General features: G+C 50.7%; 1 protein-coding gene across 16 annotated transcripts in view; it reads left to right on the top strand.

The window, feature by feature from the left end:
* Window positions 1-80: 80 nt before the first annotated feature.
* The window catches only part of Prrc2b (proline rich coiled-coil 2B), a 78,502-nt gene continuing 56,333 nt past the window's right edge, over window positions 81-22,249 (top strand). For 3 of the 16 annotated variants that reach the window (XR_007351152.1, XM_048812850.1, XM_048812851.1), the window contains exon 1: window positions 84-239. The gene's annotated coding sequence lies outside the window, so the exon portion shown is untranslated. Of the gene's footprint in view, window positions 240-22,249 lie in introns of all 16 variants that reach the window. The other 13 variants (XM_048812858.1, XM_048812861.1, XM_048812859.1 and 10 more) reach the window with 9 other exon arrangements.

Below are 22,249 nucleotides of genomic sequence, written 5' to 3'. Positions count from 1 at the left end.
CCGGGCCGCCCGCCGGCGTCGCGAGTGCGCGGACGGGGTTATTTCCCAAACACCCAGTGCCCTTCTGCTAAAAATGTTTAATAATAAACAGGATGTCGCTCCTCGGGGCCTGCCAGATGGCTGGGCTTTTTTTTCCCCCTCCTTTCCTTTTTTCCCTCTCCTCCCTCCTAAGTAAGAAGCACAGCCCCGTTGAAATTGTGGGCCTCCCAGGATCGGATTTGCCTACGTAAAATTGGAAGGTGGTGTTTTCTTTCTTTTTCTTCTTCTTTTTTTTTTAAATACCGGGGGAGGTCGGAGCCCACCTAGGTAAGAAGTGGTGTTTTTCAAGGCACTGGTGAGCTCGGAGGAAGTGGCAGGAGGGGGCTCCTCGGGAGTGTGTCATTTGCTAAATGGCTGCCTGGGAGAAACCTTTAAAAACCTTTGGGATGCCGGATGGGTAAACTTTCTCTACGATTTTTCTTTTCTTTAAGGGTTAGCATGCATTTTTGGTTTGGATTTCTACATTATCATCCGACTGGGTTTTGGAATCATCTCTCTGGAGTCTTTGCATGTTTTTTTCCGAATCAATATCTGTGAACAGCGCTCCGGTTAGGTGGAACTGGAGGGCCCAGAATTTGGGATGCATCTCTAAACCCTGTGATCGATCTGGGGTTCTCTTGAGTCTTCATTGGCATAAACAGGAACACAGCACTCCCCACCTCTTAGAATTGAGATGTTGGTGTAGGGTCTGGCATGCAGTCGGTGCTCAATGATTGTTCCTCCTGTAGCTTTTTGCATAACCTCTGTCCAGTCCTAGGAAAGAGGGGTGGCTACTTGTGGTGCCACCCATAGAACTGAGCTGTGCCGGAGCATGCCACAGGTGCTGGCCTGAGGCTTGGACAGGGGAGAAGGAATTCAAGAGGCAAGACAATATTGGTCACTAAGTGCTGGGCCCCAGGGGGACAAGGATGGGAAAGGAACATTTGGAGCCTTCAAGAGCTTAGTGGACCTACAGTGTGTGGGAATAGGTCCCTGTCCATGGACCTGGGGTGCCTTCCCTGGATGAGTCACGTCCTACAGCTGGGTTTCAGGCAGAGTGGGACAGTGCTGAGATCCTTAGGCCAACAGACGGGAGCCTAGGGAGTCCTTCCTTTGGAGGGTAACTGCTTTCCTTTGGAATTGGCAAATAATCACTTGGGGAGCCTCAGCTTGTTCAGGCAAGTGCGTCCCTTGGAGCCTGTGGAGCTGCTTCATGGTTCTCATTGGGTTACCTCCCACAGGTCTCTGAGGCTTGGCTCCTGTGTCTGTAAAATGGGAATAATTATGCCTGCCTTGGGCATCTTGTGGGGGCTCGTGGGAGCCTCATGCAAGATTTGTAGCAAAGTGTTTCCATCCATAGGAAGGTGATGAAAATGTAAGTTGTTTTTCTTGGTTACTTGTTTTTCTGGTTCTTTTCTTACAATTCCTGAGCCTTTTCTTGTGTTCTCCTGGTGTATGGAACTGTGACCTCCCTGCCTCCTATCCTATGGCCAACAATGTTTGATATCTGATGATCATCCAACTGCTTGGGAGCCCCAGAATGGCTGAGAAGAGCTAGGAAGCTCAGGCACGTCTGGATTCTGCTGTTTATTGCAGACCATGGAAGGCCACAAGTGCTCACTGGAGACTGAGGCCAGTCTCAGCCACAAGTGAGGGTAGAGACTGAAGTTGTCTCTTTCTTTCTCTCTTTCTCTGTCTCTTTCTGTACTGGGGATTGAACTCGGGCACTCATCCACTGAGCCACATCCCCAGCCCTATTTTGTATTTTATTTAGAGACAGGGTCTCACTGAGTTGTTTAGCGCCTCGCTTTTGCCAAGGCTGGCTTTGAACTCGTGATCCTCCTGCCTTGGCTTCCTGAGCCCCTGGGATTCCAGACGTGCACTACTGCACTTTTTGGTGAATCTGAGCTTGTCTCTAGACCAAGCCTATTCACCTAGTGGCTTGTGTAGGTCGTGGTTGTGCGGTCTGCTGGGGAATTTGCCTATGTTCCTTTGGCATTTCCACAACCATCTTGGTGGTTTTTGTAAACTGCTGTGGGACAGATGTCTCAGCAGGGTCATGTTTTCCTTTCATTTTTCCTCTGCCTCCTGGTCCATCCTCTCTGCCCTACCCTGGTCTATTTGTTACTGGTGGGTTAGGAAAGAGGGCAGGTGGCTGCCCCTCCCACCATGATTTCCAGTGCCTCTGAATTTGTTACCACTGAGCTCCTTGATGCTGTTTGCGTGGTCCTGCTGGTGAGCCTGCCCTGTGCCTGTCCAGTCTCCCCTGGGCCCAAGTGGGGAGGAAGAAAGCCTGGGTAGGAAGGGCCTGGGGGGCCTTGGGAGAGTGGAATTTCAGGAATGGCAGGTCAGGACGGTTCCTGCAGGGTCTGGCTGCCTTGGGCTTTGCTCAGGGAATTTCATTGTACCATTTGGTTGGCTTTTCTATCATCCTCCACCCTCTTTTGAATTTCAGTTCTCATTATTCCTGAAGGATTATTTTATTGTACTTTCAAGTTTTCTTTTTGCCTTGCACAAAGTACTGACTCATGTTGCTGATGGATGTATGCTGGTTATGTCTCATTATTCTACCATTTAAGATTGATCATTTTTGTGTTGGTTTCTATTTCAAACCAGAATAGGTTAGGAGGACCGCTGCCTCTATTTCTAAATTCAATAATGAGGCTTCTCTACTGTCAAAGGTGCACATCTTGTTCCAGGAGGGCAGGTGTTAATAGGGCCTCTCTCTACTAGATCTTAAAACAGTGCATTTCCCCTCCAAAAAATACTGTTGCCAGCAGACATCTGTTGGGCTTTGTGCTCTGAGTCTCTTGTTTTTGGTTTTTAAATACGTTTTGTGTAGAAGTGCAGGGCCAGCTAGACCATCTTTTCAACTCATAGCTCGATTTCTTTTTAAGACACTGGGGCTTGGGCAGCCTCAGAGGCCCTGGGTCTGTCTTTTGGATAAAGGTGGCTGCCTTTGGTGCATAAGGTGGGGGAGATGGAAGCGGGGCGCTCTCTGGTGAAGCAAAGTTGCTGGGGACCAGCTCCAGGTTTAAAAGGCACCTTTTAGATGGGGCCTCCTCCCTGGGTGATCACAGCCCTGGGCTTGCCGGTGATCCACTGTTTACATCGGTGGGTGGTGTGTGGGGAATCTCAGCAGTGGGAGGGAGGTTTGCCTCAGTGGCTTGGGCCAGACGCCTTGGCTGAGCTTTGTTCTCAGCTGTACTCCGCCAGAGCCCAGCCTCCAGGACGCTGCAGCCACACTGCTGTTGGGAGCCTTCCATGCAGCAGGAGGTGCCTGCATCTCTGGTTGCTGGCCACCTGTCCACTCTGACATTATTGCTTCCCTCCTTTCCTGCCTCTGCGGCCAGTTCTGAAGCTCCAGCCTGTCTCCTTTCCACACCACCAGCTTTTCTCCTCTGTGTGGCACAGGCAGTGTCAATTGCACTTTTAATTCCCTTGTCCTGCAACTAATACCCCTTGAGCACCTGTTATTTGCCAGCCATTGTACAAGGCCCTTTAAGCATGTTTTCACCATTGGTAAAAGTAATGTGTCCTCTGGGAAAATAAAAAAGAAAGATGCTTTAAGAATGTGAAAATCAAGTAAAAATCACTTGGAGCCTCACCATCCACAGATAGCTGCAGTCAAGGCTCTGGTGTTTGTTTCCTCTGATGATGCGCCTGTATTTTCAGAACTGGAACAATTCTATAAATGCAGTATACACAGTTGATAGCTAGCTTTTTGTTCTTAATGTTAGAGTGTATTTCCCTGTTATTAAGAGCATGATGGTTTTGTAACTGCACAGTTGCTGTCTTATGGATGTGCCAAGGTTGATTCAACCCTTTGTGGGTGGGTGTTCAGGTTGCTGTTTTGGTTTCTCCCCTCATATGAGCCTGACTTTGGTGAGCATCCCACTCCATCCCCCATGCCTGTGTTGTTCCACTTGCTGGTTGTCTTGCCGAGTGGATCGTGGAGGTCAGAGGGTCTGTGGGCTCTCTTCTGCACAGGGTCAGTCTTCTCCTTCATGAGCCAGTGGGTCCTGGTGAAGTCTTTGAATGCGTGGCGCTCTGGGTCTTGCTCCATTTCCTGGTTCGAATCTGGACGAGTGTCTTATGTACTCATGTTCTGGGGACGTAGAGTCGGGAGGTTCTATAGGCTTTCCTCAGGAGCTCCTGGTCCAGTGGGTGGGGGGAAGCTCCTCCTTGAAGAGACTTTGGGGAACCCTCAGCCTAGCTGCCATCACTCTCTGTTTTTTTTCTTTTTTCCTTCCTTTTTTTTTTTTTTGCTGGTACTGGGTATTGAACCCATGGACTCTCTACCACTAAGGTACTTACAGCTCCAGCCCTTTTTATTGTTTATTTTGAGACAGGTCCTCACTAAATTGCTGAGGTGGGCCTCCAACTTGTAATCCTCCTACTTCAGCCTCCCGAGTTGCTGGGATTACAGACATGCACCACTGCGCCTGGCTCTGCTTTTCTTTATAACACCTTTCAAGACTTATAAATGCAGTTTTTAAGTTGTGGTTAAGTTTACATAACATAAACTTTACCGTTTGCAAGTGTGCAGTTCGTGGCACGAAGCACACTCACTGTTGCCACCACCAGCCATCTCCTGGTGTTATTGTCATCCCAGACTGGAAATCTGCACCCATTAGGCACTAATCTTTGTCCCCCAGTCCCTGGCAGCCACCACTCTGCTTCCTGTTCCTGCGGGTGGACTGCTACCGATGCCCGTGTGAGTGGGCCACCTAGTACTTGTCATTTGTGTCTGGCTTATTTCATTTAGCATGTTTGTAAGGCTCCTCTGTGTTGTAGCGTGTTTCTTGATTTCCTTCATCTCTTTAGGCTGAATAATATTCCACCACACGTATGATGCCACACTTGTTTATCCATCCATATATCTTTGGATGATGATTTGGAACAGTGGTGTTTTATTTATGGCCTGGTCCCCAACCCTGGGGAGTGAACGCACCAGGGCCTGGGGTCCTGCTGCTTCCCACCTCACTTCCCACCTCACCCTGCCTGGGTCACTGTGCGCAGATGAGCCCTCCAGGACCAAGCCCCGCTCACCTGGGGAGGGCATTCTGGGATATCTAGCAGGCGTGAGAGAAGCACCTTTTGAAAGTAGTGTGCCGAGACCTGGAAGATGAAAATGTGTACAGGAGTTGAAATCAGAAGCTCTGGGCCCCCGAAGAGAGCTTGTGGGTCAGCCACCTTTCCAGGTGACCAGGCCTTTTGTGGATGTTATGCAAGGACTGGTAAGGCCTGGGCCAGAGAGCCCAGTGTGCTTCAGGCTCGTCCCTTTGTACAGAGTGATGAGCTGGACTGCAGGACCCAGTGGAAAAGGGGTCATCTCCAGCCCCTTTCCCTGGTTCTTTTGTGTCTCCAGAGCTTTTTTTGGCAGGTGTTGTTTACATACAGTCCCAGCTTAAAGAACAGCTCTGTTCCTGGCAGGACGGAAAACACAGGCCTGTCTGGGAGGGGCCGCACTCCTGCCCGGCTGACCTGTCGGGCTGAAGGGCTCAGTGTTCGGAGACTGCTGGGGAGAACAGAACCTTGTCTCGATATAGACTGTGAGTTTTTTTTTCCTTGGTAAAAAAACAAATTACAAAAATATATAGATTCTTTTACTTAAGAAGAAGAAGGCGGGCTGGGGCGCAGCTGAGTTTTAGAGCACTTGCCTACCATCCTCAGCACCACACACCGAGAGAGAGGGACACGCAAGTGTAGGCAGAGAAGGGAGAGCTCGTCCTTGGTCTCCCAGGCAGCAGCCACTGTTTACAGCTGTGTTTATCCCTCTAGACTTTGGTACACATGCAAATATGGGCTCCAGGAAGGTTTTGTAAAAGACAAAAATGGGGCTGTTACTATTCTTATATGGTAACTTGCATTTTCAAACATCAGCATGAACATTTTCTACATGAATGTAAACAGATCTACCGTACCGCCAATGTTTTAAAAATAATGTTTATTAGGTTTAAAAAAATGTACAAGTGTAAAAAAAAGAAGAAAACAAAACTAGCTAGCTCATAATCCCATGGCCCAAGTAACTTAAAAAAAAAAAGAGAGAGAGGAAAAAGTAGTAGTAGTCATAGTAGTAGTAGTTAGAAGTTTGAGGTATAAAGGTTCTTCCTCAGTCCCTCTAAAAGAAGGGACATTGAAAAGTTTCTTGTGATTCCTTTCGGGGGTTGGGGAACCTAAGACATAGTACAGTGGCACACACCTGCCATCCTAGCTGCTCAGGAGGCTGAGGCAAGAGGATGGCAAGTTCAAGGCCAGCCTAGGCAACTTGGCAAGACCCTGTCTCAAAATAAAAAGGGCTGGGGATGTGGCTCAGTGGTGGAGTGCCCTGGGTTCAATCCCCAGAACCGACAAACATCACAAAGTCGTGATCAGGGTGTGCATGTTTGTGTTCTGGAAGCTGCTGCCCTTTCACTTGATGTGACACCCTGTTCTGTTCTGTGACAGCATATGTAGATGGATGACGTCATCTGTTCTAGCCACTGCAGTTGACTCTGGTAGATTAGATTCTACCTGCCTCCTGGTGGTGGGCATTTCGCCTACTTTAAATTTTGGGATGTTACAATTTTGGTAAAATTGTGTCAACTTTCTCTTCAAAAACATGCAGTTTGGGGGCTGGGGCTGTAACACAAGCACAGGCGAGGCACTGGGTTGAATCTTCAGCACCACATTTAAAAAAGTAGATAATGAATCGGTTATAAAAATATATTTTAAAAAACATAGTTTGTATAAAGTGGCCGGTGAGTGTGCTTCTGCAGTGTGACCTCTGGCACTTCAATAGCATTTTGATAAGAAATCTACTAACTTCCTCAAAAAACTTTGAATCCATTTATACACCGTAGTGAGGTGGGTGAGGTGAGCATATTTTTCTAAGTGAATAGCCTTTCTGGGTCCTCTTGGGTGTGTAAGGTTTTACATTGTCATCCGTTTGGTCTGGTGCATCAGAAGTGGCTGCTCCAGTTGGGCACGGTGGTCCATGCCTGTAATCCCAGCAACTTGGGAAGCTGAGGCAGGGGGATGGCAAGTTTGAGGCGAGCCTCAGCATATTAGTGAAGCCCTGGCAACTTAGTGAGACCCTGTCTCAAATAAAAAGAAATGGCAGCTCTGGTTGCTTGAGTCTGCAGCATGGCTGTGGATGACCATAGAAGAGCTGCTCTGGGCATCCTGAGGACTAGGAAATAGGAGGGGAGATGCAGGTGGCCAGGTCCATGCTTGGTTTGGGGTATCAGTTAAAATGAGGGTCTTGGCACAGATGTTGTCTTGCATCCTTTATACATGAGGGCCTGGTGAGTAAGAGTCAGAAATGGCCTTCTTTCGGAAGATGGGCTTCTTTGTCCATGGACGATCCCTGAGGCCCAGGTTTGGTGGTGTTTGGTGACAGTAGATGTGCAGATTTGCTCAGTTCCCTGCTCAACCACTTGGCCTCTGAGCTCCGGCTTGCAGGGAGATTACACCTAGTGGATGAAGTGAACGGAACAGAACTCCCGGAAATAAATGCCTGGGTGGTATTCATCAGTGGAGGCTGGAGGTTTCAGGCCCTGACCAGGAGTGCCCCAGGACATCATTTGGAAGCATACTGCTCTGGTGCTGGAACCAAGGGGGAGTCCACTGGGAGAAAGGAAAGGCCATGCCTCTGTTTGCTCTCCCTCCTGATGGAGAGCAGCTTTCTTGCAGGCACAGGGTGCACAAGGAGGCACCCTACCTTGGAAGGCCACTTTGGGGTCAGCCGCCTTCGGGTTCAGGTTTTACCTGAGAGACCTGGGGCCAGCTATTGAGTTTTTTGAATCTCTGTTCTCTTTGTTAGCAAAATGCAATGTAACACCTTCATAGAACTAGGGAGAGGGTCATGGCTCAGGTGTTTATAAGGCACCTGGCAGGAGGCAAGGTGCTCTCAGTAGACCGCGGCTATTAATGGTTCCTGGACTCAGTACTCAGGGGGGCTTGGGGACTTGGAGTAGGCAGGCTGATGCACCTGGGGCTCATTTGTTTATTGGGTGTTAGGGTTTCTAATTGTGTGTTAAGCTCTGTGCTGCATGCTGAAGGTCAGGCCCACATCTAGTGGCCAGGCCCCTACCTCTAGGAGCTCAGGCTCCTTAACCAACAAGGGCCGCCCTGCGGGGCGGGTGCATGGGAACTCTCACTGCCACCCACCTGAGAAGCACCACGACAGGCACCTTTACCAGCCAATGAGGGCATTTGATCATTGGTTTTTGCCTCATGCAGAGTCTTCTGTTTTGGGGGAATTTTAGGTGAATGTCCTGGAAGGAATGAAGGCATGCATATTAAGGCAGTGCACGGGCTCTTGCTGCAAGGAGGCTCTGCAGCTGAGCTCACCACAGCCTTGATGTGGTCTTGGGCGGACAGGAGTGTTCCTTCCCGCCACTCGGCCTGCCTGCAGTGGGGCTTGAACAAATAAGCTCTCACTCCCTTGAGACTCCTTATCTGCTGCCCAGGGGGATGGAACCTGTCTCATGGCATGACTGGGGGACTGACACACCACCCAGGATGCATTTAGCACAATGTGGGGAACCTGGCCAATCAGGAAGTGTAGACGGTTGATTCTGTGTTGCTTGGTTTATTGAAACCTCAAAAATAATGCAACAGTAACATTACAAGCTTGTACAAAAAAAAAAAAAAAAAAAAAAATCCAAATACTCCACAGGGTACAAGATAGAAAATGAAAGTCATTTCTTTCTTCCTGCTATTCCTGTTTAATATCAAGAGATGACTGCTCTCTGGACAACCTGTGGATTCCAGACCTGCAGAGACTGTGGGGGTGTGTGTGAATCCTTCAGGCAGGTGTGCATCTCTCAAAGCTCTGGGTGAAATTCTCCCAATTCTCCCCCATTATCACTTAGCCCTTTGTTTAGCCCTTTCCATGAAGGGGATTGAGGGCCATTGTCCCTCTCTGTAGGACCCAGATGAGTGATAGCATTGTGTCTAGGGTAGAGTTAACTAACTAGTACTGCCCTCCAGGGGTCTCGAGGCTCACCAATGGGTGTTGACATGAGAGGTTGGGATTTGACCAGGTGGGCAGTATGCCCTGTGAAGTGGACTTGTTGGGATAAGGGGGCACAGTCTGTTGAGTTTTTAGGAAGGTAGGGAGGCGGTGGGGTGGGTGGGGGTGAGGTGAGGTAAGGTCGTGGGGGTTGGGTGTGAGGGGCGAGTGGCTGAGGCTAGTGTGCTGGTGGGCAGGCTGGGCTCCCCTCTGCCTTGCTGCGCTCAGCCTGGTTCGCACCTGTGAGTGTCTGGGGAGGGCTTGGCAATTGTTTCTGGGTTTGCCCTCTGACCTGGTCTTGTCTGATAGGTGGCCCAGGGACTGTCATTGTCCTGGGTTCTCTCTAGGGTCTGGGGCTTGGAGAGGAAACAGGTGCGGGTTCCTGGGTAGATTCCTTTGGGTTTTGCTGGAGACTCCCAGCCTGGCCCTTTGGCTCCTTCCCACCTTCGTTGTCTCTGATTTATTTGCTTTCTTGAAGACAACAGGGATTTACAGGGGCCTGTTGTTGATGAACCTTCTCTATGTTCCCCCACCCCCAGGCCGATGGCTCTGAGCTGGGTGTGGTTGAGGGACAGGGTGCAGTGTGACCTCAGGGTCCCTTCTACTCTGGGCCTCCCTGGCTGAGGTCGCTAGTGGTAATGGCAGCCACCTCAGGGACTGGGAGGCTGCTGTGTGTGGCCCTGAGGGCTCTTCAGCTGGCCCGACTGGGGTGGCTTGCTGCAGCCTCCCTTGGGCTTCTGATGACAGCCACCCCGTCTATATCTGCCTTGTCCAGCAGAGCTATGGGGTGGGAGGAGATGGGGTTTTGCGTGGGCTGTGTCTGGGTCCTGGGCATCCGCTGCTGAAGGGCATCTGGCCCTAGGAATTTCCCCAGTGCAAGGTCCGGGGCTCTTGGGTCTCTCTGGGCCGGTCGCAGCTTTCAGCTCCTCACCTTCCTGTCTTTCAGTTTCATGGACACAAACTAAAACTGTGGTTCATAGAAAAGCTGGCGGGTGCAGAGATGCTGGCCCGAGCGGGAAGTCGTGCGTTCCAAGTGTCAGTGTAGTGTAGTTGCCACAGTGTGCAGCTGGGAACAATCCCCGTGTCTGTGCAGGGTGGTGGGTGTGTGGTGGGACGCTGCATCGGCATTCCAAAGAGTGAGTTGCTCATTCTTCCTGCCTTACTTAGAAGGCTGTCTAAGGATACTAAGAAGGACCAGGTGGCTGTGTTTGAAGAGTAAAAATTGGAGCCAGGACTGGTGGTGTTGCTCAGGTGTGAACCACTTGCTCAGCCAGCTGGTGGGAGGCTGTGGGTTTGATCCCCAATGCTGGAAAAAAAAAAAAAATTGAAGCCACCACTCTGCTGATAGGCTTGAGGCCCAGGGATGTTAATGGTGGTTTCTTTTTGAGTTGGGCTGATTTATTTAGTGTCATTTGAATTTGCTTTAGCGAGTGTGTATCAGTAACATGCATTAGTTATGAAGATGACTCATTACAGGGTCACTCGTGTTCATTTAAGGAGAGAGGTGCATGTGGCATTGGGCAAGGCCTGCTGGGCCCAGGTGCCTGTTGGCTCCTGTGGGCACAGGCCTGGGCTGCAGGGAGGCAGGAGTGGGGCACAGCGCTTGTTTCCAGGCTTCTCGTTCCCCTTGGCCCTGTCTGTCCAGAGCGTCCGGCTCCTGGTACAGGGGCCCTGACGGGTCTGTGAAGCCAGCCAGGTCAGTCATCTGCTCTGTTTACGTGTCAGTGGCCCTCGAAGCTGCTTGTTGATCTGGTTAGAAGGAACAATCCAATACGAATGCCGTCTCCAGTGTCTGTTCTAAATCAGATTTTACAATAAAGAATATAGATCTTGGTGGTGTTTGCACAGGGCTTCTCGCTTGCTAATTCACCATTATTTGGAGGTGGAAAGGGAAGGAGAAGCTGCAGTAGAGCTGTGGGTTTGATGTCTTTCTTGCCAGATCCTTGTTAAATTTTGTTCTGGAGCGGGGAGCCTTTGTGTAGCACACCACCCGGCTGTTCCTCCCTAAGCTGTATATTGAAAATTGAAATTGAACTCACTGCCCCCTACCCCCTTGCTAAAATTGACGGCATATTAAACAATGGGAGTCGGGTAGCTCAGTGGCTCTGTAGACTGCAGAGGGATTCTAGCCAAAGTCAACTGAGGGCTTCCTTCATCCCAGGGCTGCTTGAGGGCTGGGAGCAGGGCTCGAGACAGGCCCTGTGGGTGAGGAGCCCTGGGCCGGTGCAGCCTCCGGGGTGGGAGGCTATGTGGAAGATGCCAGTGTAGCTTGGGCCCCAGCCAGACCAGGTGGGACCTCTCCCGCAGGGCCTGGGGACGCCGTGGGCAGTTGAGACCATTCCCCGGGGCCTGCTGCATAGACTTCCATGATCCGAGTGTTTTGCTCCCCACAAATGCCTAGCACTTTCTGAGTAGATCTGATGTTGGAGTGTGAAGTGACCTGGGTTCAAGTTCAAGTTTGTAAACTCCAACTCTGGGCCGGTTGTGACTTTGGGCCAGTCCCTTAACCTTCCTGAGCCTTGGTGTCCTGTGTGTAAACTGGGAGTGCTAAAGCATTCCTCTCAGCACTTTATCTGTTTTAAGTCTTGTGTCAGAGAATTCCTATTTTATAAATTCAGTTTATTCAAGTGTAGTCATTTAAATTCATCCGGTGGTTTTGTTTTGTTTCACTGCCTCTGCTTTCTTTCACATCTGATTTTGTCTTTTTTACTGACTTCTTAAGGTTGTATGCTTGATATAATTTCATCCTTTTTTTTTAACTTTTTTTTTTTTAGTTATTGATAGATCTTTATTTTATTTATTTATATGCAGTGCTGAGAATCAAACCCAGTGCCTCACACATGCCAGGCAAGTGCTCTACTGCTGAGCCACAGCCTCAGCCCCGATTTCATTCTTGTCTGTGAAAAAGTTTAAAGTTTTTATGTTGTCGTCTATCTTTCTTTCTTTCATTCTGGTACTGGAGTTTGAACCCAGCGGGGGTTAACCACTGAACCACATCCCTAGCCCCTTCTTATTTTCTATTTCAAGAGTTGCTGAGGCTGCCTGGAACTTACCATCCTCCTGCCTCAGCCTCCTGAGTGGCTGGGATCACAGTTGTGCTGTGGTTGAATATGTCTACAGAGCTACCTTGGTCAGATGATATCTGTGTTGAGCAAGCTTGATGTACCAAGCTGTAGAAATTTTCTTTTTTCCTGATTTTTTTTTTTTTTTAAGTTTTAAAATAACTTTGCTGTGTGTGTGTGTGTGTTTTCACGTTAGTTATATTTCCATTTTGGATTATCTCTTTGACCCTTATGAACCACTCTCCATGTTCTGCTTCTTCCTCTTACGTCTGGTTTCCTTATTCAACATTATATTTGTGAATTCATTCATTTAACTCCCCACTTCAGCCCCCCATGCTGGGGATGGAACCACACTGAGCCACATCCTCAGCCCCTTCCTCCATGTAGGTCTGTGTGTTTATTTGTTTTTATTGTGGAATAGTATTCCATTATGTAAATATAGTATTTGTCCATTATAGTGGTGATAGACTTTTAGCTTATTTCCATTTAGCTTTCCCAAACTGTGGGGGTGTGGCTCAGTGGCAGAGTGCTTGCCTAGCATGTGTGAGGCCCTGGGTTTCATTCTCAGCATTGGAAAAAAAAGTTGCTAAACCAAATAATGCTGCTGTTGGCACTCTCTGCCCGTCCTGGATGCCTGCATGTGTGGGTTCTGCTGGGTGCGTACCTAGGGGTGGAGTTGCTGGTTACCAGTGGGCGTACACAGCATTCGTAGATGGCTGCCTGTCCCCAGTGATTGCCTGACTGGCATGCCCACCTGCGGTGCATGAGAGTTGTGCTCCACATACTCACCAACATTTGGCATTGTAAAGATGTCACTTGTCCCCATATTGATCTTGGATTCGTGTAATTCCAGTCAAAATCCCAGCAGGCTTTCCTTTTCTTTTTGTTGTTTTGTTTGGAAATTGACAAACCGATTCTGAAATTTATATGAAAATGCAAAGGGCCAAAAATAATCAGCATTCCTGAAGCAGATCAGAGCTGAAGGACGCTCCTGTCTAGAGCTACAGCGATCAGGCAGTGCAGTACCAGTGGAGGACAGACGCACAGATGGACAGGCCGATGGAGAGGGGCGGTCTTTTATGCAGATGGCACGTAAAGGAGTACTTGATCAGTGACAGAGGTGCCATCTTTTGAAAAGACGGCCCTTTCAGAAAATGTGAGTTGGGCATATTGAGTTCTGTTGTGGCTAGGGTGTGAGGCCTTGCCCAAGAGCTCCTGGAGTGCCCAGATGCTCAGAGGTCAAACTAGTGGATCGCGAGAGCCGTGACCTCGTCAGTGGTGATTGTGGCAGGCTTGGATGAGGAGGTGGGTCGCTGGGGCTGCCCGTAAGGGTGCACGTTCCCTGTGGCTCCTCCCCCGTCTTCCCAGCCACAGTGAGCTGAGCAGCTTGCCTCTCCTGCACCTAGTGTCTGCCATGAAGCCCGGCCTCTCCCAGAGCATGCAGCAGTGGGGCTGGCAGCCATAGGCCCAGCCTCTGAAACCATGAGCCTGGAATCACTTTTTCCTCTTCTAAGTCATTTTTGTCAGGTATTTTGGTCTCAACAATGAAAAGTTAATTAACAGATTCTCTATATGGGAAAAAAGAAATCTACTGCAAATCATATCCGAAAATCAGTTTTACAGATTATACATGTATAACGTTTACAGATTATACATGTAACTAAGAAAGATAAAGAGCTTCTAGAAGAAAACATAGTATATCTTTGTGATTGTAGAGAAAGCAGAAATTGTGAAATAGGACACAAAATGCTAACAGAAAAAAAATGGATGAATTTATACACTTGTACCTTTTACTTCTTAAAGTCTGCCAATAAAATGCACCAAATACTGCTTTCTAGTTGCCTGGGTACCATGGTTAATCTGCCTGATGTATTTCCCTGCTCAGCTTTCTATTACTATAACAAATGCCTGAGATAAGTTATAAAGACAAAAGGTTTCTTTTGGCTCACAGTTTAGAAGTTTCAGTCTGTGCTGGGTTGGCCCTGTTGCTTTTAGTCCATCCGGGTGGGAGTGTACGATGGAGTGACCCACTCACCTTACCACCAGCTGAGGAAGAGATGCCCACGGTTCCTTTTGAGGCACACGTGAGGATTTAAAGTCTTCCTACAGACTCCACCTCTCGAAGGCCCACCACCTCCTAATAGTTCATGCTGGGGTCCGCCTGGGGACACCTGGGCCTCTGTGGAACATTCCTGATCCAAGTGACAGCTCCCTGAGCTGCTCTTCTTGGGACTGGCGTTCTCTTGCCTGTAGCAGAGCTGCTGTCATGGGCCTCTGTTGGTGGCTATTCTGGGACTCGTCTTTCTCTCTCCGTGTTGGATCCTTAGTTCCTGGATCCTGTGTGTCGGTTGGACATTCTGGGCCTCCAACAGCAGGAACGACTGGAAACACTCAGGGTGTTTCTTGGTGTGAGTAAGTGGAAGTCCAGAGAGGGCAGTCTGGGATTGCCCAGTCAGACAGTTCTGTGGTGAGGGACCTCGTATCTTACTTATCTGGAATGGCTAGGTTCTGTTGTGACCCAGGGACTAGCAAGGGGGACAGGCTTCTCATAGGCCAGGCTCCACTGCACCATAGTGGGTGTGGGTCAGCCTTCTCAGGCACTTGGGCTGCTGGGGAAGGGCAAGGCGGCAGGGAGAGCTGCTGCTGGTGGGCAGGCAGGAATGGCCTCAGTGACGTGACACCGCTTTTCGCTCTTTTGCTCTCTCTTTGGTGCGAGGGGTTGAACCCAAGTGTACTCTACCATGGAGCCACATCCCCCGTCCTTTTTATATTTTGAGGCAGAATCTTAAGTTGACTAGGCAGGCCTCGAACTTGCGATCCTCCTGCCCCAGCCTCAGGCGCTGGAATCACTGTGCCTAGCTGCTGTCATTTTATTAGAGCACAGATCTGGACAAGTTTCTGAGAAGGTAGGTGCTCCAAGTCCTCGTGTGAGTCTGAAAAGCCTTCTGCCCCACACTTGGCTGGGTTGGCTGAGTATGGGTGCTAGACTCACTCTTTGTCTCTGGAAGTGATGATGTTGTGAAGTCAGTGCTGTTGGGATTGCTCAGTGCCACTCCTTCCATCCTGGGGCCTTCTTTGATGGGGAGGGGAAAGGATTATGCCTTCTAGAAGCTTTTGGGTTCTTTTCTTTGTGAGCCTTGCATTCTTTCTTTTTCTTTTTTTGGTACTGGGGATTAAAGTTAGAGGCACTCGACCACTGAGCCACATCCCAGCCCTATTTGGTATTTTATTTAGAGATGGGGTCTCACTGAGTTGCTTAGCACCTCGCTTTTGCTGAGGCTGGCTTTGAACTCGTGATCCTCCTGCCTCAGTTTCCCGAGTCACTGGGATTACAGGTGTGCGCCACAGTGCCTGGCGGATTATTGGACTTTTAATTTTAGAATAAATTTACAGAAAAATTGGAGGCCTTGTGCCCCGCACTCCCAGTTTCTCCCCTGTATGATCATGTGACATGGGTATGTGTGTCCTCACGGCGAGTGGACCAGCATCGTGCACTGTGACTAACTGAAGTCTTTGCTGTTTCAGACTCACTTAGTTTTCACTGGAGTCACCCTCCTGTTCTGGGAGCCCACACTTCATTTAGTCATCATGTCCCCTGACTTTGCTCTTGGCTCTGTCAACTGATTCCTCTTGTGCTTGAGGCAGTGTTGGGCAGGCCCTGTGTAGAAGGTCCTCTGATTAGGGTTTGCCTGACTCTTGATGGTCAGTCTGAGGTTCATGGAGTTTCCACGGTCATAGTCGACTCTTCCTGGGCTTTCTCTTGTTTTGAGCATTTCTGCTGCAGGAGGGCAGTGTGTTCATTTCTGAGGATATTTATTGCCTATTACATGTCTTTTGGGTTTGGTTCCCGGCCGTCTCTTTCCTCTCTGCTGGGCCCTGCCAGTGAGTTGGCGTCTGGTCGTGCGTGTGGTCTTGGGCACAGCAGCTGACTGGAGGCAGCAGGAGCTCTTCAGTGTCAGGTTGCCTGAAGTCCTCCGGCAGCTTTTCAGGAGCAGACTCCAGCCTTTGCAAGCTGCGGAGCCCCCACCAAGGCCGCCACCCCTGGCTCCCTCTGGCTCTCTCTTGGCTTCCTTCTTGAGCCCTCTCCCCATCTCGGCCCCTGTGCCCTCGGGACTCCTCTTGTTCAAACCAGTGGTGGGGCACGAGGAGGGCTCAGTCCTCCCACTTGCTGCCTCTTCCTCCTCCCAGGCTGGAGGCCCTTCCAGCTAGGTAGCTGCCCTCCCGCTGCCCGAGTGTCCTCCGAGTCTGCTTGGTGGAGCACAGAGCTTTCTCTGCAGCATCTGCTGAAGCTGCCACTGCTCACGGCAGCTCTTGTTCTGCCAAGATTGGCCTTCAGCTTTCATTTTAGGGGGTTCTGGAAGGATGGATGAGCTCTCCTGCCTTCAGCCTTTCTGCTGTGTTTGACCAGAGTCCCTGTTTCCTCTCTGGTGTCCCTTGAGTAGAATGTGATGGAGCGAAGGCCTTTCCAGGGACGTGCACGGTGTGTACACCTTCGGAGTGTTGGCGTCCCGTGTCAGGATGCTGCTCTCTGGCCTCTTCCTCACCCTGGCCGTGGCTGCCTTGTGTGTGGGAGCATCTCCACTGTCTGCTGGCTTCAGAGCGCTGTGAGGCCCTGGCCTTCCTTCCACACCTCTGGGAGAGGAGAGCCCAAGCTGCAGGAGTTGCTGGCAGCCTGCTTCCCTCTTCCTTGAGTCCCTTCCCTTGGGCCAGGTAGCACTGCATTAGGGTGTGCCTCAAGTGGTGACCTCCGCCTGCCCCCCTTTCCTGCCTGCCCCCCTTTCCTGCCTGCCCCCCTTCGTGGATGGGAGTGAGATAGTGGCGTCTGACCTCCTGACTTGGTGTAGAGTTACTCTGGCCTGCAGAAGGGGGCTGCCCTGTGCAGGGGGTGCTGGCCCTGGAGGCCAATCATCTTCTGGTCGGGTGGGAGTTGAGTGGGGCTGCCCTGATTTGCAGTGGGCCTCTGAGGACACAGCCTGGGGGGAGGCAGGCAGGATGCTTTCTCCTGTCTGAAGAAAGTAGCTTCCTGCCAGAGGCGGCTGGCCTGAGTCTCCTCTCCTCTGTGTTCTTTAGTGCCCAGATTACAGCTTGCTGCAGGTGACGTCATCCTACGGAGAGGCTTTGGGTGTAAACAAAGCCCTGCTGGGCCGCCCAGGGACAGCTGGCTGGCTGGGGGGCGGCCTGTCTGCCATCTCCATAAGCCTCCTTTAAAATTATTTTCATGATTTTTTTAAACAATAGCAAATGTGCTTAGAATTTAAATGCGGTATTTTATGACCTTTAGTGCCAAGCTCTTTTGAAATAGGATCATAAAACGGTAGAACTGAGAGCCATGGAGGCGGGTGACTGACATGGAGCAGGAAGGCCCAGAGTCCTCGGGGCCTGTGCTAGCGAAGGACACCCAGCCATGTCTGAGAGCTGGCTTGGGGGCTCATCTGTGTGTTTACAGCTTTCTGGCTTTCTGTTTCCTTTTGCTACTGCCAGGGCTGGGAACACAACCTGGGTGCCTGTGCGGGTGGCAACGCTCCCTGCCCTCCAGTGGGAGCCTGGAAACTGGGGCAGTTTGGTGTTGCTCAAGATGTAGTCACAGTGGAGTGCAGGTCTCGAGAGGGCTTTCTGAGGATTAAAGTACATCTCTGCCTCCTGGGATTTCATAAAGGGTTCACCTGTAGATCCTGAACATCCACCCTATTTGGGTTTGGTTCCCGGCTGTCTCTTATGTTTCTGAAGGATGCTTCCTGTATTAGTGCCCTCAAGTGGTGACACCAGTGTGGGGACAGGTCCCTGTGCACAGGAGGAGGGAGAGGCCCAGTGCAAGGTCTGCCCAGCACCTGGGGCATCAGGAGCTCGGAGGAGGGGCAGGAGCAGACTTGCTGGGGGAGACTGGAGAACTGCGGTCCCAGAACTGGAGCTTAGCCACAGTGACAGCTGCTGTCAGGCAGTGAGCCTGCAAGTGGGCCTGGGTCAAGAGCGCCACATCCATTCCCTGACTGTTCCCATGCAGACCTGGTAGCCCCGTTCTCACCCTTCCTGGATCTGCAGGGAAGCAGCCCTCCCGGTCCAGCTGCTGTGGGATTTAGGAGAGGTGCAAACTCAGTGTTTCAGATGAGAGTGGCAGGGTGGGGGTGGGTCCAAGGTGGGAGAGTGGTGAGGCTGGCTGGCCCTGAAAGGCCAGTGTGTCCTGCGCGAGGGCTTGGACTTGACCCTGGGGTAGTGGTGGTGGTGCAGCCTGTGGGAAGGTGCCCGGCAGAAGCTGATTTGTTGCCCTCCCTAACAGACGCAGTCACAGGGCGTGGTGGAGTCAAGGGCGTGGTGGAGGCAGGGGCTTGCAAATTGGGGGTGGCAGGTGCTTTCTTATTTAATTTCTGGTGCTTTCTAAATGTGCTGTCTGCTCCAGGGTGTGTCCTCTCTGGCATTGCTGGCCTCTACCTTTGTCTACATTCGCCTCAGGCCCCTCTCCCCTCCAGCCTTGTTTCCTGGTAGACTGATTTTCGGAGGCTGTGTGGTCCTTTGCAGTGGATGCTGGACTGTGCTATAGCTGGGCCAGACCCCAGTGGTCCAGGTGGGCCAGCGCCTGACTTCTGGAGGAGATCTGTGGGCACCTGGTGGCTTCCTGAAGGCCCAGCTACCTTTTTGACTGCCCTGTGGTGCTGGTCTTGCTGTTGCTGAGGGGGGCTCTAGAAGCTTCTGTGGGAAATGCAGCGGGCCCCTCCCTCACATCCTGGTGTGTGGGACACCCCTTTTGTTGGGTTCACTTTATTGCTTGTCTTCATTTTCTTACCTGCTTCGCCCTCTAGATCAGGGGTCAGCAGCCTGGTTCCAGCTTGCCCTGTCCCTGGTGATGGGGTTTTCTTGGAGCACAGCCGTGCTCCTTGGTTATGTATCATTTGTGACAGCAACAGCGTCAGGCAGGCCCGGGGTTGCAGCAGAGGCCTGGTGGCCAGCAGAGCCAGGTCTGCTGGCTGGCCCTGTATTGACCAGGTGCCCCTGCTGCTGGAACCCAGGGTGAGGGCTCATCCCCTCCCTGTCCCTCTGTCTGGTACAGGAGCCTTTGAGTGTCTGAATGGATGATGGAGCCTTCCACAGGCAAAAGTGCCTTTTCCTTTTTATTTTTGGTGCTAGGGATTGAACCCGGGGTGTTTTACCACTGAGTCACATCCGTGGCCCTTTTTATTTTTAAAAAATATTTTTAGTTGTAGATGGACAAAATACCTTTATTTTATTTACTTATTTCTATGTGGGGCTGAGGATCAAACCCAGTGCCTCACATGTGCTAGGCAAGTACTCTACCACTGAGCCATAACCTCAACCCCCCTTTTTATTTATTTACTTATTTTTGGGACAGAGTCTTTGTAAGTTGCTGAGGCTGGACTCAAACTTGTGATCCTCCTACCTCAGCCTCCCAAGTCATTAGGATTTCAGGCATGTACCACTCTGCCTGGCAGATGGTGCTTTTTGCTAGATGTTGGTATGTTGGAGAAGGGCAGGCTGATGAACCATTTACCTGGATTTCATGATGAGGGTTCTTTGCTTTCCCATCTGATGACTGTGCCCTTTCTTGGCCAGCCTCCTTGCTTCCTATAGTGTCTATCCTGCCTGCTGTCCCTTCCCATTCCTGCTGATTGGGGGTTTTGCCTTGCAGGGTCCTCTTTCTTTTCTTCCTTCTCCCCAGCCCTGGGTTGGGGCTTCCACCTCACACCCTGCACTTACACTCTCGCCATCGTGTGTCTTCTCAAGGACTGTGCTCTGAGCCAGCGGAGCTGGGGCCGGAGCACACAGTAGGGTCTTAACCATGGGTGACCACATGGTTTTGACCCAAAGGTAGTAGGATCACGGAAACCTGTGAAAGGGCCGGATTGGCCTTGGATGAGGATCTGGCTGTTGAAGGCTGGTCATAAATTATGTACTCGTCTGGGGTCCTTGTCCCTGTCCTCATCTACAGTCAGACAGTGTATCATGAGCTGGGGTGACTCCTGTCCTGTGGGCAGCCTGCCCTCCTGCAGCTGCGCTCCATGTTGGCTCTGGCACTTAGCAGCCTCGTGACCTTGGGCAAGATAACGTCTCTGTCCTTTCTGAACCTCATGCCCTACTCTTGTTGAACAGGCTGACATGGTAGTAGCTTCCAGAAAGGGTGGTTGCAGTGTGCTGGGGGCTGGGCACCTGAGTGCTTAGCAAGGCGCCCAGTGCTCAGGGAGGCCTGCTGTGGCCACTGTCATTGGCCCTGAATGTTCCTGGGAGTTGCAGGCCATCCAATCCTGGTTGGTCACATGGTGCTGGCTGGTACCCAAGTGCAGAGTGAAATCAATCCTGTTACCTGGAAATGGTTTTTGATAAAATAGCTTGCGGGGAGCCTTTCCCTGTGATGGGCAGACTGGGTCCTCGGAAACCTGCCCTGCCGGCCTGCCCTCTGCAGAGGTGGGGCCAGGTGTCCGTTTGCCTTTGTGGGGCCATCTTTCTGGTGTTTTTTTTTTCCAGCAGGGCCGGGGCCTCGAAGCCCATTTAGATGACATGCCAAAGCATGCAGACCCAGGTTCCTTTCTAAATGTCCTTTTTCATTTACTCTTCTCCTAAAGCTGTCTTTATGGGGATTTGTAGACCCAGTTTTCATTCACCAGTATTTCAAAATACTCTTGTACCCTGTGGTTACAGTAGGGGTTACAGTAGGGGAGAGGGGGCAAGGGGAGACACTGGCAGGACCCCTCCCAGGCAGGGTGCTTCTTTTTTTTTACGGTACTGGGTATGGAACCCGGGGCCCCACACATGCTAGGCCCACTGCTCTGCCACTGAGCTACATTCTCAGCCTTTTCTTCTGGTTTTCTGTGTGAGACTGAGGTTCCAGAATAGATTTTGTTTGGTAATAAAAAGACTTCCATCACCTTCAGAGGGACAGAGGTGACAGGAAAGCCATGGCTATGAGCCAGGTTTGGCCCACACTCTCAACAGGCCTTGGCCTGTTCTTGTTCCATGGACCCTGGAGTGAGTCAGGCTCTGCTGAATGGGCTGGGATCTGCCCAGAGGCCTCTGTGGGTCCTGGATGTGAGCGTTTGTCGTGTTTTCTTCCTGCCTTTGGCTTTGCTGGTCAAGCTTGAGGTGTGCTTGTTGACCCATGGATAGACTCAGCAGCGCCCTGGAAGCTGGTCGAAGGCCTGCTCACAGCTAATGCTCCTGGCCTGTGCTTGTGAAAACCAGCTGACCAGCAGAGACATGCACTTGAGAAATCCCAACAAGTATGCTTTTTTAATTGTTTTTTAAAAACTTTATTTAGGGGCTGGCTCAAGCGGTAGCGTGCTCGCCTGGCATGCATGCTGCCCAGGTTCGATCCTCAGCACCACATACAAACAAAGATGTTGTGTCCGCCGAAAACTACAAAATAAATATTAAAAAAAAAAAAAATCTCTCTCTCTCTCTTAAAAAAAAAACTTTATTTATTTATTTTAATTAGGTATATATGACAGCAGAATGCATTTTGATTCATTGCACACAACTGCAGTACAACTTTACATTTCTATGGTTGTACACGATGTAGTGTCGCATCATACGTGCCATCACACATGGACCTAGGGTAATGATGCCCATCTCATTCACCATCTTTCCCAACAAGTGTGTTTTTTGTTTCAGAGTTGTGTCCACTGAAACTTTGGTTAGTGGGAGAACCAGGAGGTGTCCGTGACCTGCTTTGTTAGGTGCAGGTGTACCTGCGCTGGGCTCAGAGGCCCTGCGCGCTCCCGTCACATTCCTCCTCAGGCTGTGGGTGGGGGTGAAGAGCCTCCTGTATAGCCGCGTGCGGCCTGGTGCCTTCTGGGGCAGTGGGGACTCAGGTGACTGCTTGTTAGCACCCAAGTCTACATAGGAGTATGGGGTCCAGGTTCAGATGTGCCAGAAGAGGTGGCTAATGTGACAACAAGTCCTTTGCACTTGTGGCTGTGGGCCATTAACATGCAGTGCTTGGTTCTAGGACAGACTGGTGCTTAAAGAGTTCCTGGCCAGGCCTGTCCTTCATCGGGTGAGGAAACAGGTCTGCAGAGGCTGACAGAGTGCCCAGCAGGTACAAGCCTTGGGTAAGGGTTGGCACTTCAGAACAGTGCTGCGGGCTTGGTGCCTGCGTTGGCTATGAGTTCTCCACACGATTGTCCTGCAGTTCTGTGGTCAGTGGGCTGGAGAACACTTTACC

Source organism: Marmota marmota, unplaced genomic scaffold (genome assembly GCF_001458135.2).
Source record: "Marmota marmota marmota unplaced genomic scaffold, marMar, whole genome shotgun sequence".
In the NCBI taxonomy this organism is placed as follows: domain Eukaryota; kingdom Metazoa; phylum Chordata; class Mammalia; order Rodentia; family Sciuridae; genus Marmota; species Marmota marmota.
The sequence above is the reverse complement of the archived record's forward strand: the minus strand, read 5'-3'. Positions and strand labels throughout refer to the sequence as shown.